This window comes from Chiloscyllium plagiosum, unplaced genomic scaffold (genome assembly GCF_037043375.1).
Source record: "Chiloscyllium plagiosum isolate Xiang-an unplaced genomic scaffold, Cpla_swu_hap1 HiC_scaffold_10, whole genome shotgun sequence".
Classification (NCBI taxonomy): Eukaryota; Metazoa; Chordata; class Chondrichthyes; order Orectolobiformes; family Hemiscylliidae; genus Chiloscyllium; species Chiloscyllium plagiosum.
Genome location: NW_028270148.1, coordinates 104617243 through 104636052, shown reverse-complemented (window position 1 = coordinate 104636052; position 18810 = coordinate 104617243). Strand labels below are relative to the sequence as shown.

General features: G+C 42.7%; 1 long non-coding RNA gene across 1 annotated transcript; it reads left to right on the top strand.

The window, feature by feature from the left end:
* Positions 1-1849: 1849 nt before the first annotated feature.
* Positions 1850-13716, top strand: LOC122553247 (uncharacterized). Its single transcript, XR_006312662.2, has 3 exons — positions 1850-2172; positions 4825-4922; positions 12112-13716. It is a non-coding gene; the product is annotated as an uncharacterized LOC122553247 (long non-coding RNA).
* Positions 13717-18810: the final 5094 nt, after the last annotated feature.

The window sequence follows — 18810 nt, the reverse complement described above, 5'->3', positions numbered from 1 at the left end:
CTGGGAACAACCAATACACAATAATATCCAAACGATAATTGGCAGTGTTTTATAGGCAGTGTTTACCCATGGGGCATTAAACTGAGGTTGACTCTGATCAGGGAATGCTGCATTTCTTGTTGATCCTGTGATCACAGTGTTTAATGCAAACTAACAACAGCAGTACCTGGATGATATCATATCGGACTGCATTATCCTGTTAATCAAACAAACAATTTGTTCTGAGGAAGGGTCACTGGACCTGAAATGTTAACTGCTTTCTCTACACAGATGTTGCCAGACCTGCTGAGCTTTTCCAGCACCTTCTGTTTTTGTTTCTGATTCCCAGCATCTGCAGCTCTTTCAGGTTTTAAATTGCTTGTTAGATTTACCTTTTGTCAGAAAATGGACTGTTAACTTTAAGTGATGGAATGTGCTATGATATCACACAATTTTACATTGTGGGAAACTGAGAAAACAGTCTTAGTCTAGCCATGGTTTGGACAATCACAGAATAAAGTCTCCTTCACTCTCAGCATCTTCAACCATTCCTGCAAAGTCAATTCCTCTGAATTAAATCATGTTTTGGGCAGATATACATATGTTTCTCAGTCCTCTTGATCATTATTACTTTTATTATTATTTTTAAATCGGTAAGACAGCTGGCAGAGATGCAGTGATGAGGAAACAAAGATAAATTCTCGTTACAAAAATCTTTTCGTATTTTTCTGAGGGCGCGAAGGCCTGTGTCAAAGTCTGTTTTCTGAAGTAAGAAACAAGAAGTCAATCAATGTTAGATTTATTCATAAAGTGAAACATTAACAGTGTATGACTCCCAACTCTAATATCTACCATTTGTGTCAGTAACAACCTCTTTATCTGTGTTCAAATTGTCATTCAATGCTCCCCATCAGTATTTCCTTCATCTCAATTTATACAATTTACAAAATTTTGGAGGTTGCTGAGTGGGATGTTTGATTGGTCCCATAATAAATAAGGAGCTGGTTAGCGACAACAGATCAGAGAATTGCTATGTGTGGAAGCAGGCTATTTGGCCCATCAAATTCAAACCAACCATCTCACCCAGACCCATCCCATGCCTGTAACCCTATATTTCCCATGGCTGATGCATCTACCCTGCACATCTTTGGCCTGTAGAAGGAAACCCATGCCGACATGGGGAGAACATGCAAACTTCACACAGACACAGTCGCCTGAGGCTGGAATTGAAGCCAGGTCCCTGGCGCTGTGAGGCAGCAGCGCTAACCACTAAGCCACCATGCCGCCCTCATAATAGTTGAAGGTGGATCTTGAGCTAAGCTGGGTGAGGCCATTACAGGATTTGCAAAGAAAATGGGGTCAGTCAGAAAAAGATTCCCCAGAATATTTTCCTTGCAATTTAAAAAAAAAGTTGATAAAATGGATGTTGCTGGCAAGGCTTGTGTTTTTTGTCTGCCCTAACTGACCCTGAGTAGTTTGCAAGATCATTTCAGATAGTGGTTAGAGAGTTAACTGCATCACTGTGAATCTGGAATCACCTGCCATCCAGACCAGGCAGGGATAGAAGATTTTGTTCCTTCATTGGGACATTCATGAACGGAATGGGTTTTGATGATTACCAGCGGTCACCATTCCTGTGACAGTCTTTCCAATCCAGATTTGTATTCATTAATGAAACTTGTGGATTAATGGAATTTAAATTCCACTAACTCTCATGGTGGAATTTGAACTTGCGTCCCCACAGTGTAAGCCTGCGTATGAAGAGCACTAGTTCAATAGCTTTAGCATGACACCCTCATATAGAATCCCTACAGTGTGGAAGCAGGCCATTCAAGTCCACACCATCCCTCCAAATAGCATCCCACCCACAGCCACCTCCACCTAACCTATTCCCATAACCCTGCATTTCCCACAGCTAATTAACCTTGCCTGAACACTATGGGCAATGAGGCACGGCCAATTTATTCAACCTGCACACCTTTGGACATTCCGCCCTTTTTATTTTTGTTTCTCATTTCTTCCAGGATATGGGTGGAGTGGAGAGTGTGAAAATTGAGCCATAATGGGACCTAGCTGAATGAACTTCTCAATCTTCTCCAGTCTCTCACTGCTTCCAGAATTGTGTGTGATTATTAACAAAGAGGATTCTATAGAAATATGAAGAATTCCTGGCAGAAGCAGCTTCCTTCAATGGTAAAGTCATTTCATTCTCTCAATTTGAAATCCTAGTGACGGAGGAAAGAATGAGTGAGTGAATCTGAAAAAATCATTTTTAAAATCCTGAGAAAGCAGCAGTTAGAGTATCAAATTGTTCAAAGAGCCTCTATTTTAACTTGTTGAGCAAAGAAGGAGTGGATAAAATATGGAGCTGGAAAAACACAACATCGGAGGAACAGGAATGTTGAGTTTCAGCTCAGGACCCCACATCAGTCCTGAGGAAGGGTCCCGAGCCAAAACGTTGACTTGCCTGCTCCTCCAATGCTGTCTGACCTGCTGTGTTTTTCCAGCCCCACATTTTATCGACTCTGACTTACACCATCTGCAATCCTCACTAGCTCCAAGCAGAGAAAGCGGATGGCATTCTTCGAGGTCAGGGATTTCTGCCGTAATGAAAGTGTAACACTACGATCATTCACTTTCCTCTCACCAAACTTATTGCAAGACCTTTCAGTAATACATTTCTCCCTTTCAAGCTTTGCCCCTGTTGGATGTGAGCAGCATACACACATGTTTGCTTCCTCATGAAATAGCACCATTTGTCCTTATTCAAAAATGTCCAGTCTTCTGCAAACCAAATGCAGACGCACTGCTTTTCCTCTTTTAGACAAACTAGCTACCAACTTCCATGGTGGACTTTATTTCTGAAAGTTACCATTTCTAAATTATCTCAGAACATAGTGCAATTGCACTGGCACATCGCTGTAGTACAGTAGGTAAACTCCCTCCACCGCAATGCGGCTGCAGTGTGCCACATCGACAAAAAAGGATTCAGTTTGCCGCTTCGAGCTTTCTTATATGGTGACCTCAACCACCCAGAGGGGCAAGGGTTACAGGTAAATTGGAACACCACCAACTGCTGATTCCCCTCCAAGCCATACACCAACCTGACTTGAAGCTATGTCACTGTTCCTTCCTTGCCATGTGGTTAAAAAGTAGGAATACCCTTTGTCACTGCACTGTGGGTGTTAGTTAAACCACAGAGAGAAAAATGATTCAAGAAGGCAGCTCACCACCACCGTTTGTGGGCAATTAGCGATGGGCAACAAATGCTGACCTTGTCAGTGACACTCACATCCCAGGAATGAATAAAAAGATGTGATGTTTATGAGGTCATCCCGGCTACACCAACTCACTGTTGACCAGCCCCACAATCTATCGTCCTAACTTGATCACATTTATTTCTGTTGAGAGTGTGTTGCTGGAAAAGCACAGCAGGTCAGGCAGCATCCGAGGAGCAGGAGAATCAACGTTTCGGGTCAGAGCCCTTCATCAGGAATGAGGTTGGGAGCCTCCGGGGTGGGGGGGGGAGAGATGAATAGGAGGAGGGCTGGGGCTGGGGAGAAGGTAGCTGAGAGTACAGTAGGTGGATGGTGGTGGGGGTAAAGGTGATAGGTCGGAGAGGAGGGTGGAGCGGATAGGTGGGAAGGAAGATGGACAGGTCATGAGGGTGGTGCTGAGCTGGAAGGTTGGAACTGGAGTGAGGTGGGGGGAGGGGAAATGACGAAACTGGTGAAGTCCACGTGCAATAGGCGGATGGAGGTGGGGGTAAAGTTGTGCTGTAGGCGGGTGGAGGTTATTTCTGGTTCACAGTAGATGGTGGCCCTTTCCATCTACCTCCCATGAGCCTTATGCACCATGAAAGCTTAAAATAGCAGAGCAGAGGGTGAAAATAGTGGGCCCAGTCCTTACTGACAGGTTCATGATGGGATAGCAAGGTCAGTCTCAAAGTAAGGTGTATGTTCACCCAAATGCTAGTTCCAGGAAACAGAACTGTGAGGAAATGAATAGAACAAACATACTAAATTAAAGGGAGGCTTTCCCTCCAAGAAATCTCCCTGGTATCTGCCAAAATGTAACCATTTCTTCAGATCAGTTGTTTGTCATTCACACGTGTCAGGGAATGATGGAGAAACTAGCTGTTTGGGGCTGCAATATAAATCTCACCTAACTTGCAATAAATTATTTACACAGGAAAGAAAAATGCAATTAAAGGTCACATGTCCACATTCATTCTTGTTGTTTGCCTGTTCGTGTGTAAGCTGCTTAATGTTATTTTGCCAGCGTGAAAAGCAAAGATACAATTATATTAGCATAGTGACACAAACAGAAAAGCAAAAAAAAAGGTGTTTAAATAAAAATTTAAGCACTGTTTGCAAAGTGCAAACTGTCATACGAAAGGCAGGGGAAGCATCTAGAAAACACGCTGTTTAACTTGGTATTTTGAGATCTCGGAATATATCCAGATCAGGATGTCATATATCCAGAGTTACACTACATTTTTATGCAGGATCTGGGAGTTTTTAATTTGAGAAAAGCAATTAAAGGCTCCTGTAAATGCTGTCGCGCTAATGGTTCGTGATCACATTTGAGCCCCATAGCAAATTACTTCTAATCCACTTTGTCTGTGTCTGGTTACCTGTGGGAAATAATATCAATCCTTTCACTTTGCTGGCAAACTGTTCATAGGACTTTTCCAATATATATTAATCCCTTCATTCATCTCTGTCAACTGAAGACAAAAATAATTTGAGGAAGTGTAAATAGGAGAGCATACAAAAAAGGAGTTCAGCGTTATCAAACAGAAGAAAGCAGATGCTCCTATGACAATGCCTATTTATATTACAGGAAGTCAGCTAATATCGCTTCAGCGTCTTGGCATAACAAACATAAGAGTAATATTCCAATATGAATATTTAACCAGCTACTCAAATCATTACAATGAGGTACGTGCAGTATGATTACATTATTTGTCGTTATAAAACTGCAGTTGAATTGTAATAGCTCTTCCAACTTATCGGGACCCTCTGGATGCTGTGCAAAAGAAAAACACAGGGGGAAAGATATACAGACAAAGGGTCTCAAAATGGCCCTCCTGCAACAAAGAAAGACATGCTGTCCTGTTTGAAGTCACCTTTTCATTTCTTTACTTCCCTTTCATGGTGTTGGTATCACTGGCAAGGCTGTTGTTTTTTTTTATTAGCTTACAGTATGTGGGCAGCACTGGATGCCCTTTGGGGGTGCCCTTCAGAAGATGGTTGGCAGCTGCCTTTTCAAAATCAGTGCAGTCCATTTGGTGTTGTAAGCCCTTGTAGTGTAATTAGGGAGAAAATTCCAGGACTTTGATCCAGTAACACTGAAGGAACGGTAATATATTTCCAAGGGTGGTGATTCGCTTAAAGGGGAACTTGTAGGTAGAGTCATAGAGTCATAGAGATGTACAGCATGGAAACAGACCCTTAGGTCCAACCTGTCCATGCCGACCAGATATCCCAACCCAATCTAGTCCTACCTGCTAGCACCCGGGCCATATCCCTCCAAACCCTTACTATTCATATACCCATCCAAATGCCTCTTAAATGTTGCAATTGTACCAGCCTCCACCACATCTTCGGGCAGCTCAATCCATACATGTACATCCTCTGCGTGAAAAAGTTGCCCCTTAGGTCTCTTTTATATCTTTCCCCTCTTACCCTAAACCTATGCCCTCTGGTTCTGGACTCCCTGACCCCAGGGAAAAGGCTTTGTCTATTTATCCTATCCATGTCACTCATAATTTTGCATAACTCTATAAGGTCACCCCTCAGCCTCTGACTGCTCTAAGGAAAACAGCCCCCGCCTGTTCAGCCTTTCCCTATAGCTCAAATCCTGCAATCCTGGCAACATCCTTGTAAATCTTTTCTGAACCCTTTCAAGTTTCACAACATCTTTCGGATAGGAAGGAGACCAGAATTGCACGCAATATTCCAACAGTGGCCTAACCAATGTCCTGTACAGCCGCAACATGACCTCCCAACTCCTGTAGGAGAAAGTGAGGACTGCAGATGCTGGAGATCAGAGCTGAAAATGTGTTGCTGGAAAAGCGCAGCAGGTCAGGCAGCATCCAAGGAGCAGGAGAATTGATGTTTCGGGCATGAGCCCTTCTTCAGGAATGGGGAGAGGCTGCAAGGAAAGGGGGCTGAGAGATAAATGGGAGGGTGGGGGTGGGGGAAAGGTAGTTGGGAGTGCAATAGTTAGATGCAGGTGGGAGGTGATGATGACTCCTGTACTCAATACTCTGACCAATAAAGGAAAACATACCAAACGCCTTCTTCACTATCCTATCTTCCTACGACTCCACTTTCAAGGAGCTATGAACCTGCACTCCACGGTCTCTTTGTTCAGCAACACTCCCTAGGACCTTACCATTAAGTGTATAAGTCCTGCTAAGATTTGCTTTCCCAAAATGCAGCACCTCGCATTTATCTGAATTAAACTCCATCTGCCACTTCTCAGCCCATTGGCCCATCTGGTCCAGATCGTGTTGCAATCTGAGGTAACCCTCTTCGCTGTCCACTACACCTCCAATTTTGGTGTCATCTGCAAACTTACGAACTGTACCTCTTATGCTCACATCCAAATCATTTATGTAAATGACAAAATGTGTTTGTTGTTTTTGTCCTTCTAGATGGTAAAGGTCATGGGTTTGGAAGATACTAAGTACCCTTAGTGAATTTCTGCTGAGCGTCTTGTAGATAGTATACATTGCTGCTACTGAGTGAGAGGGAGGTGAATGTTTATGGATGTGATGCAAATCAAGCGGGCTGCTTTGTCCTGGATGGTGTCAAGTTTCTAGGGAAGCAGGGAGTATTCCCTTGCATTCCTGACTTGTCTCTTGTAGATGGTGGACAGGCTTTGTGGAGTAAAGAGGTGAGTTACTCACTGTTTCTGACCTGCTCTTGTAGCAAAAATATTTATAAGGCTGGTTCTGTCATAATTTATGGTCAATGGATATTAATAGTGAGTTTCAGCAGTGGTAATGCCATTAAATGTCAAGGTGCTGGTTGAATTCTGTCTTAGTGAAGTTGACCATTGCTTTGCAGTTGTGTGGGATGCATGTTATTTGGTAAGTGTCAGTCCAAACCTGGGTTTGTCCAAGCCTTGCCATGTTTGGACATGGACTGCTTCAGTATGAGGAGTCAAGAATGATGCTGAATCATCAGCAAACACCTCGTTTGTAATGGAAAGAATGGCATTGATGAAGCATATGAAGATGATTGGGCCCACGTCACTACTCTAAGAAACTTCTGCAGGGATGTCCTGGAGCTGAGATGACTGACCACCAACAATCACATTGATCTCCTGATGTGCCAGGTATGGCTCTGACCAGTGGAGAGTTTTTTTCCCTTAACTCCCATTGATTCCAGATTTGCTAGGGCTTCCTGAGTCCATTGCTCCTGATGTAGAGATAGGACGTCAACATGCAGAATGCGTCAGGGAACATCTTTGAGACACGGGCACCAAACAACCCCATTGCTCTATGGCCAATCACTTGAACTTCCCCTCCCACTCGCCAAGGATATGCAAGTCCAGGGCCTCTTGCAACACCAAATCATACCACCGATGCCTGGAGGAGGAATGCCTCATCTTCCGCCGTGGGACCCTCCAACCACATGATCAATGTTGATTTTACTACTTTCCCCATCTCCCCTCCGTCCACCTCATTCCATGTCCAACCATCCAACTTGGAACCACCCTCTTCTGCTGTCCTACTTGTCCATCTTCCTTCCCACCTATCTGCTCCACTCTCCACTCCAACCTATTGCCATCACCTCCCACCTGCATCTAACTATTGCACTCCCAACTACCTTTCCCCCATCCCTACCCCCACCCCTACCCTCCCATTTATCTCTCAGCCCCCTTTCCTTGCAGCCTCTCCCCATTCCTGATGAAGGGCTTATGCCCCAAAACATTGACTCTCCTGTTCCTCAGGTGCTGTCTGACAAATTGTGCTTTTCCAGCGTCACACTTTTCAACTCTGAAATCCAGCACCTCACTTTCTCTCCTAGGTCTCATTGATGCCACACTTTGTTAAATCAAAGTTAAAAATTACACAATACCAGGTTATAGTCCAACAGGTTTATTTGGAAGCACTAGCTTTCGGAGCACTGCTCCTTCATCAGGTGGTTGCGGAGTATAAGATCATAGGACACAGAATGTAGAGCAGAAGTTTACAGTGTGATGTAACTGAAATTATATATTGAAAAAGACCTGGATTGTTTGTCTCTCATCTTTTAGAATGACCATGTTGGTTTCAGTTCTTTCATATTTAAATCTCAAAACTTTTTTTAAAGTTACATTCTCAAGTGAACTTTAACAATAGGTGTCATGTCAGCCCAGATAATGCACTGAAGGTGTGAGGTGCCCTGTGTGAGGCTGTCTGTGCCCCAATGTTCAGACTGATTCTAATCTAAAAAAGGGATTTACAAAATCGCACGTGGATTCATGCAGTTTTTGAGCAAAATAAAATGTAATTATGCAAGTACAAATTCATCCCACAAACTTATATGTGTGTGTGTGTGTGCGTGTGTGTGCAGGGTGAGAATGGTTTGAATGTCTGTGAGAGAGTGTGTGTATGTGTATATGTGTGACTGTGAATGTAAATGGGTATAAGTCTGTGAGAGGGTGAGTGTGAGAGTGTGGGAGTGTATGTGTGAACGTATGAAAGACAGCTTATGTATGAAAGAGGTTCTACGTGAGTCTATGGCTCTATAGAAGTGTGTGTGTCTGTGTGTATTTGTGTGTGTGTGCTCTCCCTATGGGTACCGAACTTGGCTATCAGCCTCTGCTCTGTCACTTTGTGTTGTTGCCTGAACCAAAGTCCGCCTTGAGGGTGGTCACCTGAAGGTCCGAGGTCGAATTTCCCGGACCACTGAAGTGTTGTCCGGCTGGGAAGGAACACTCCTGTCCGTTGATTGTTTTTCGGTGTCCATTCATCCATTGCCGTAGTGTCTGCTCCATCTCACCAATGTACCATTCCTCAGGGCATCCTTGCCTGCAACGGATGAGATAGACAACGTTGGCTGAGTCACATGAGTACCTGCCACGTACATGGTGGGAGGTGTCCCCACGTGTAATGTGGTATCTGTGTCAACACTCTGACATGTCCTGCAGCACCTGCCGTGACAGGATTGTATGGAGTTGTCCTGAGAGCCGGGCAGCTTGCTGCGAACAATGATCTGTTTGAGGTTTGATGGTTGTTTAAAGACAAGAAATGGAGGTGTGGGGAAGATCTTGGTGAGGTGCTCATCTTCATCGATAATGTGTTGCAGGCTGCGAAGAACATGGTGTAGTTTTTCAGCTCCTGGGAAGTACTCGACAATGAAGGTACCCTGTCGATTGCAGCTTGTGTCTCGCCTGTAAGTTTGTGGGGTGAATTTGTACTTGCAGAATTACATTTATTTTGCTTAAAAACTGCACAAATCCACATAGGATTCTGTACTCAGCACTTCTGACTGTTGTTGCAACATTCAATCTTGTCTTTTGCACTGATGGGCCAGCTCCCCAGTCATTGAGGTTGGGGATATTTCTGGAGCCTTCTCCTCCAATGAGTTTTTTCATTGACCACCACCGTTCATGACTGGATATGGGAGGACTGCAGAGCTTCGATCCGATCTGTTGAATACGAAATTGCTTTTACTTACTGCTTAGCCTGCAAGTAGTCCTGTTTTGGGGCTTCACCAGGCTGGCATCTCCTGGTGCTGATCCTGGCATGCCCTCCTGCACTCCCCATTGAACCAGGGTCGATCCCCTGACTTGATGGTAATGGTTGACTGGGGGATATGCCAGGCCATGAAGTTACAGATTGTGCTGGAGGACAATACTGTTGCTATCGATGGCCCACAGTATCTTATCGATGTCCAGTCCTGAGTTGCTGGATCTCTCCCATTTAGAACCACAAACATAACATGAAGTATTAACAACGTGAAGGCAGGGCTTTGTCTCCACAATGGCAGTGTAGTGGTCACTCTTACCGATTCTATAATGGACGGATGCATCTGTGGCAAGCAGATTGGTGAGGATGATGTCAAGTTTTTTTTTCTCTTTTGCTGGTCCCTTCACTACCTGCAGCAAACCCAGTCCAACATCTACAAAAGCAGAAATTGCTGGAAAAGCTCAGCAGGTCCAGTCCAGCAGCGCTATCCTTTAGAAAAGCTCTGGCAAATAGTGGTGCTGCCGATCCGCTCTTGGAGGCGGATATTGAAGACTGGCACATTTCCCCCAAGTGGTGTTCAAAATGGAGGAACATGGATTCCTCAGCTGAGGGAAGGTGTGGTATGTGGTATTCAGTAGAAGGTCTCCTTGTCCATGTTTGACTGAATGCCATGAGACTTCATGGTGCTTGGAGTCAATGTTAAGAAATCCAAGACAATCCTTTCCTGATTATACACCACTGTGCCGTCACCTCTGCAGGGTCTGGCGTGTTTATAGTTTTGCTTATACCAGTTGGACCTATTTTAGAGCTGAGGGCAGGGCTGAATGAACTAAATGGCTCACTAATAAAATTAATGGCCGGTTCAGAGCTCACATCCATCATTGCCACCCTATGTCGAGATTTGTGGGATGTCAAGGTCCTTAGTTTGATCCCATCTTTGTGTTGAGATAGTTCATGATTACAGGGCAGTTTGGTCAATCCCACAAATGATCTTCAGTGCCTCTAAGTTACACTTTGATAAAGGGTTCCTATACCTTGATGTGTATTGGCAAATTGGAGAAAAGAACTGTTAGGTTTTCCCATCTTTATTGCTCTGTAGCAAGGAAGACTTAGATTTATGTAGCACCATTTCATGACGACTGGATATCTCAAAGCACTTGACAGCCAGCAAGCCAGCTTTTTGAAGGGTTGTAATGTATGAATCATGGCAACCATTTTTCACACAGCGAGCCTCTACTAACAGAAATGAGGTCAAGATCAGACAATCAGTATTATGTGATGGTGGTTGAGGGATGAATATTGACCGTGGATAACTCCATTGCTCTTCTTCAAAGCCAATGTCATGCCATTTACATCTATCTCAGAGAGAGCAAATAAGGCACCAACTGAATGCCTCATTCGAAAGATGATGCCCCTGACAGTACAGCCCTCTCTCATACTGGAGTGGGAGTGTGAACCTGTCATTTTCCAACACAAGGCATAGTGCTCCTAATGGAGCCATCGGGGATACCTATTCAGGGAATATTGATTATCATGAGAAACATATAAAGAGTAGCATACATGCCACATATACAAGAGTCAACAGTTAGAGGAGACAAAATTAAATTGGTGCGGAAAATGAGAGGAAAACTGTGGAAAAACAATCTTCCATCACTTGCAGGAAAGGTAGCATATCCTAAATTGGTCATTCAGCACATTTGCTGAGGCAGTAGCCTAGTGATATTATCACTGGGCTGTTAATCTAGAGGCTGGGGCAATGTTTGGGGGACTTGAGTTCAAATCATACTACGATGGAGTTTGAATTCGATAGAAAATCTGGAATTAAGAGTCTAATGATGACTATTAATCCATTAATGATTGTTGGGAAAAAGCCATCTGGTTTACTAATGTCCTTTAGGGAAGGAAACTGCTATCCTTATCTGGTCTGGCCTACATGTGACTCCAGATCCACAGCAATGTGGTTGACTCTTGATTGTCCTCTGAGCAATTATTGCTGGTCCAGTCAGCAATGCCCTCATCCCATAAATGAGTAAAAAAAAATCCCTTCAATTAAATCAAGATCTGCTCTGCACTGACTTTTCAAAAAAAAATTCTTCATGGGATGCAGGCATCACTAGCTAGGTCAGTGTTTATTGGCCAGCACTAGTTGCCCAGAGGGCAGTTAAGACTCACATATAGGTCAGATCAGGTAAGAAAGGCAGATTTCCATCCTGAGAGGATGTTAGTGAACCAGATGGGCTTTTACAATGTGCCCAGATATCTAATTAAACGGAATCATTTCTAGCGCTGTACATCCAATAGTAGAAAATGCACAAGGCAGTTCTATAACAGTTAAACAAGTGGTATTATTTCTCCCTGAACAGAAGTCGCAGGTTGACTGCTTGCTCTCTCATTGTTGAAGTTGCATTCCCATTTGTTCCCATTTCTCTTCCTATCCACAGGCTGGGCTTGAATCTACCAATGTCAAGATTAGAGTGATGCTGGAAAAGCACAGCAGGCCATGCAGCATCCGAGGAACAGGAAAACTGATGTTTCGTGCAGAAGCCCTTCATTGGGAAAGGCTACAAATGACTGTTCAGGTGTCAGTTCCAAACAGCACTGTTATTATATGGGCGGTGCCATCTTTGGTCCTGGCAGCTGTTGTTCCATAGCTTTGCAGTGGCTAAGTTAAAAAAATCACACAACACCAGGTTATAGCCCAACAGGTTTAATTGGAAGCAGTAGCTTTCAGAGCACCACTCCTTCATCAGGTGGTTGTGTAGGGCACAATTGTCAGGCACAGAATTTATAGCAAAAGTTTACAGCGTGATGTAACTGAAATTATACATTGAATAATACCTTACTTGTTTGTTGTGACTTTCATCTGTTAGAATACTATGATAGTTTCACTTCTTTCATGTGTAAATCACAAAACCTTTTTTTAAAAGTTGCATTCTCAGGTTAACTGTAACAATTGGTGTTAGGTAGACAATATGCTGAAGGTGTTAGCCCCCTGTGTTCTTTGTCTTTGCCATAATGTTTAGACTGATTGTACACTAAAAAAGTGAGATAACAGAGTCTTACATGAATTCATGCAGTTTTTGAGCAAAGTACAATGTAACTCTGCAAGTCTGCATTAATGTTATATTATCTTATTATGTAGAGATAAACTGTACCAACTGAACCAAGTACTGATCATGTGTTTGCAGTGGCTGGTCTCATGCACAATTGCAGCGCCCCTAGTGACAGTGCTGATAAATGCAGCCTTGAAAATGGGAGTTATTTATAATGCTGAATGCTTCAGCAATAATTAATATTTGCCTGAGTTGGAAGATGGCATTCAGACAAAGTGTCACTGCAAGAAAATTGTTTCTACCTTTTGTTTGCACAGCCAGTCAAACACTGCCCATTCCATGCTCTGGATAAAAGTTCTGTTCTTTGGAACGAGTGCGAATGAGGAAGAGTGATACTGTCAGCAAAAGGACACCTTGTTTTTGGAAACGGGAAATACTCAAGGAATGGAGAAAAAGACAGAAGACTGAAGAGAGAGGAGATCTCCCCTGGAAGAATACAGGAAATGTTTTATTTAAATTAGATTAAATAAATCAACCCACTGCTGACATGTTCATTAATTTTAGATTATCTTATTATGTAGAGATCAGCTGTACCAATTGAACCAAGTACTGATCATGTGTTTGTCTCCCGGTGGAATGAAGCCACTTAAGGATTTAAACCATTTGATATGTGCTAACATATTGCACATTTTAAAGTGACTGAAGAAATATGTGGAGATCTGTTATGGATTACAAGGGTGTTTCAGTTTCACCCCCAGGTCATATAGAGCGCGAGAAGATATGGAGCACTGTGTGAGCCAACTGTCATTAATGAGTCTCAGACCACATAAAAGAAGGATTGAACCTGATCAGTGGCAAGTCCAAATTTGTTACAGAAAGCTTTCACATAGAATGCACACAAAGCTACCAGACAAGTCAATTGTATCTTTCAGAAACCAAGCTGACAATTATTTATCACTTAGATTTTGATAGACACTGGCAAAATAAATTGCGAATCAGCCACTTATTGTGTTGGTTTAATGCTGTCCAATTTGTACGCTATTGAGCTGCGAGTTTTACAACACCAACATTTGAGAAAGGTGAGGGAGAACAGCGAGTTCTGGGAGCAATGGTAAGAAGGAAGACAGTGAAGGAGAGTCATTGAGGTGCAAACTTGCCCACTTTTCCTGCTAAGCCATGTCGCCTTACCCACCCACAGCCCTTTTGCTCTGGTCCCATCAGCTCAAACTAACATCCCATCTCATCTGGTTCAAACTCATCATGGAATGTGATATCACTAGCTGGGCCACCATTTATTGACCACCCCTAAACACCCCTTGAGAAAATGGTGGTGAACTGCCCTCAACTGCACTCCTTGGGGTATAATTAGATCCATAATGCCAGTTGGAAGGGCACTCCAGGATTCTGACCCAGTGACATTGAAGGAATGGCAATATATTTCCAAGTTGGGAAGTGAGGCTCCCATGGACCTGCTGCTCTTGACTTTCTAGATAGATTTGGATGGTGATGTTGAAGATGACTGCTTGAATTTCTGAAATTTCTTGATTCCTCATTCCCACATGCTAGCTTTCCTACACATAGAGGAAGGAAGATAGTTTTAGATTAGGATTTGGCACAAGGAGAGTCACAGAAGGCAAAGTTGCGGGGTGGGTGCAGTAGGAAATGAGTTTTCCTTCGCAATGACAGCTGGAAAGATTGCCCGTGGCTTTGAAATTCTCAGTCCTCCCAAATCACATGATCAAAACATTGTGATGAGAGAGAGTTAGAGTTGGGTGGAATTGGTTGAGGGTTTTGATTGTGGTGTTCAGCTCAGGTTACACTGGCTAATTTCTTGAGTTCAACCAGATATTGACCGAGGCGATAATTCCTGGGTAAGTATGAAGAAGGGGCCATGTATCTGACCCACATCTCTGACAGCGAACCCAGTGTCAGAGGGTATTGCAGAGTGTTCACATCAACCCAGCATATGATTAGACTCCAGAAGCAATTTCATTGTGTGAGAAACAGTCGCATTTAATTTCAAACATTAATTCTGCTTCTCTTTTTACGGATGCTGACAGAGTTGCTGAGTATGTCCAGCACATTCTATTTTTATTTCCAATTTCCACAGTTTGTAGTATTCTGCCAATATTTTCCATTTCCAAGCAGACTGCTCAAACCTTATAGAATCTGAACTGACTCTGGAAGCTGCCTGGATTTGTACATTACTCTCACCTCCCCCCCCCCCCCCCGCCTCTAGTGACAATCCACACAATTCTACACATTATGACATAACAATTAAAATACAAGGAGAATTTCAATGACTTGCCCTTTTTCATGTGCACTAACAGATATATCTCCCTTACTTTGTTTTATCAATTGCTTCACTCTTGTCCTGTCCTATCTTTAATTATATACTTTCTTTGTTTATGTCATTCATACTGATGCATAAGGACAATGTTAGCTGAGATTTATTTTGCTGATGAGCCTCTTTATTTTCCACCATTTATTTGCAAAAAATTGAGGTTATATGAAACTAGAGCAGAAGTAAGCCATTCAATCTCTTAAACCTGCTCCTTCATGCAAATAGATCAAGGCTGATCCAATTATGGCCTCAAGTTCCAATCACTACAGATTGGATAGGCTGGGATTGTACACCTTGGAGCAGAGAGGCTGACAGGGGATCTAAGGTTAACAAGGATGTTGCCAGGACTTCAGTATTTGAGCTATAGTGAGAGAGTGAATAGGCTGGGGTTCTTTTCCTTGGAGCATCAGAGGCTGAGGGATGACCTTATAGAGGTTTATAAAATTATGAGAGGTACAGATAGGGTGAGTGACTGAGGTCTTTTTCCCAGGGTAAGTGGGACCTAGAGAGCATAACTGTCAGATGAGAGGGGAAAGATTTAAAAGGGATATTAGGGGCAATTTTTTCACACAGAAGGTGGTGTGGGTATGGAATGAGCTGCCAGAGGAAGTGGTGGAGGCTGGTACAATTTTAGCATTTAAAAGGCATCAGGATGGGTAAATGAATAGGAAAGATTTAGAGGGATATGGGTCAAATGCTGGCAAATGGGGTTAGATTGCTTTAGAATATCTGATTGGTTGGACTAAAGGTTACTGTGCTGTACAAATCTATCAGTCATAAACTACATTTTTCTCTCTATCCAGCACAACTCTTGATTCCCGTTGACCAAAACTGTCTGTAATATGGCCTTGGGAACATTCACTGACCCAACATTCACAGACCTAACATTCACTAACTTAACATCCACTGACCCAACATTCACTGACCCACCATCCATTGACTCAACATTCATTAACTCAACATCCACTGACTCAACATCCACTGACCCAACAGCCACTGACCCAACGATCACTGACCCAACATCCATTGACTCAACATTCATTAACTCAACATCCACTGACCCACCAGCCACTGACCCAACAGCCACTGACAAAACATCCACTAACCCAACATTCATTGACCCAACATCCACTAACTTAACATCCATTAACTTTAGATCCACTGACCCAACATCGACTGACCCAACCTCAACTGACCCAACATCAACTGACCCAACATCAACTGACCCAACATCAACTGACCAAACATTTACTGACTCAACATTCACTGACGCAACATCATTTGACCCAACATTCACTGACCCGATGTCAACTGACCTATCATTCACTGACCCAACACCCACTGACCCAACATTCACTGACCCCATATTCATTGACTCAACGTCCACTGATCCGACATCAACTGATCCAACATCCACTGACCCAACATCAACTGACCCAACATTCACTGACCTAACATGAACTGACTCAACATGCACTGACCCAATATTCACTGATTCAGCATCCACTGATCCGACATCAACTGATCCAACATCAACTGACCCGACATCATCTGACCCAACATCCACTGACTCAACATCCACTGACGCGACATCAACTGACCCAACATCCACTGACCCAATATTTACTCACCCAACATTCACTGACACAACATCCACTGACCTGACATCTCCTGACTCGACATCAACTGACCCAAATTTCACTGACTCAACATTCACTGACTCAACATCCACTGACATGACATCAACTGATCCAACATTCACTGACCCAACATTAACTGACCCAAAATCAAGTGACCCAACATTCACTGAGCCAACATTCACTGACCCAACATCCATTGCAGAATTCCATAGCCTGATTTTATAAAAGCCTATCCCCATCTTAATTTTAAATTGGAGAACTCTTTATTTTGAAAAAGCCCTTTCCTGATTATGAGAAACATCCTCCCAAATTCCACACAGGCAAGTGCTTATTAACCTTTGGTAAATCTTTCAGAAACGCTATACAATCAAAAAGTATCAATTAAACTCTCATTACTTCATACAGAAGGATTTAAGGACTAACCCGGGCCCAACAGCATAGTGACAACTTAACTAACAGGCAACATTAACATTAGTAAAACAAAATTACATTTACATATCTCTTTTTACACCAACCTAATGTCTCAAAGACCTTTACAGCCAGTGAGATATTTTTGTCATGTCATCACTATTGTAATGTAGGAATCATTACAACCAATTTCCACTTAGCAAGCTCCCACATACAGCAACACAGTAATGGCCAGGTACACTCTGCTTTAGTTACGTTGATGGAAGAATGAATATTTCCAAGACACCCATGATAACTCCCCTTTGAAACAATGCCATGGGATAATCTGCAGATATTATCCAAAAGAGTCCACACCTCTGGCATTTCCTCACTGCTCCCAAATTTCACAGGATCATAGCAATTCATACTTGGGAAATGGTAGGGTGCTGGGTGGTTGGTAAATTTACTCTGATTGCTTGAGGCATTGCCATGAAAAGCAACCAGGAACGATAGGCATCCACACTGCCTGATAATTCAACAAGGATGCAAGGCTAGAATGAGTGATATTTTTCTACAGAGAACAGGTTCTTGTGCATGTATTTAACAACTTCCAGCTCAAATGATTACGTGAAATATGTAGTTAGTGCAACAATGAGTACGCTCTGGATTGTTAAGCAGTGGGATTTCATTTAAGAATGGACATTTTGTTTTAGGCTTTAGAATTTACAAAGGTACACTAGTTGATTCCTGCGAAAGAGTGTTTGTTTCAGATGGAGTGATTGGGTAAACATATGTTGAAGACCGCTGAGCTAACTGAAGCACTAATTATCAAATGACTCAACAGAGTAGATTCTGAGAGGACGTTTTCCCTGGCTGGGGTGTCAACAAACTAGGAATCAGTTTTAGGCCATTTAGGATTGAGTTATGAAGGCCTTTTTTCACTTGAAAGACTGTGAGTCTTAGGCATGCTCTAACCAGAGAGCAATGGGTATTCATTTATGATAGATGACTGGATACTGATGGACTTGAGGGAAATGGGGCAGTATCTTTTCTAATTGTAAGGTGAAATGCTTGGGTGATCTGTTTAAGTTTTCTTTAAGTTTTAGTGGACAGTAACAGATACTCAATAACTTACAAGGTTCATCTCAAGTACAACATTCAAGTTGCTGCACATCCCCAAGATCATTCAGGTTAGAGGGCACATTAATGTATGGATTGCGAGGAAAGTTTGCATTAAGGTAGAAAATTAGCTACAATTATATTGTTGGGCAGATCAGACTTAAAGAGATGAATGACTTGGTCCTGATTCTTTTTGTGAAGTGATACAAGGATATCCAATGAAGAAACTCTAGAAATACAGATAGCATTGACTCTCTGAAAAAAGGATAGAAGTCACATGACACCAGGTTACATTCCAACAGGTTAATTTGAAATTACAAGATTTTGTCAGGTGACAAAGGAGCAGCGCTTCGAAATTTTGTGATTTCAAATAAACGTGTTGGTCTGTAAACTGGTATTGGTTGACTTCTCTTTGTCCACCCCAGTCCAACACTGGCATCTCCAGATCAGGAAAAAAGGGAGTTGGCAGAAGACTACCTCAGAATAATTAAGACATTTATGGCCCACTCCACCAACATGCCAACATCCTTTTAAAGTTCTATATTGTCCTTCTCAAAATTTACAAATCTCCCAACTTATGTGTCATCTGCAAACTTT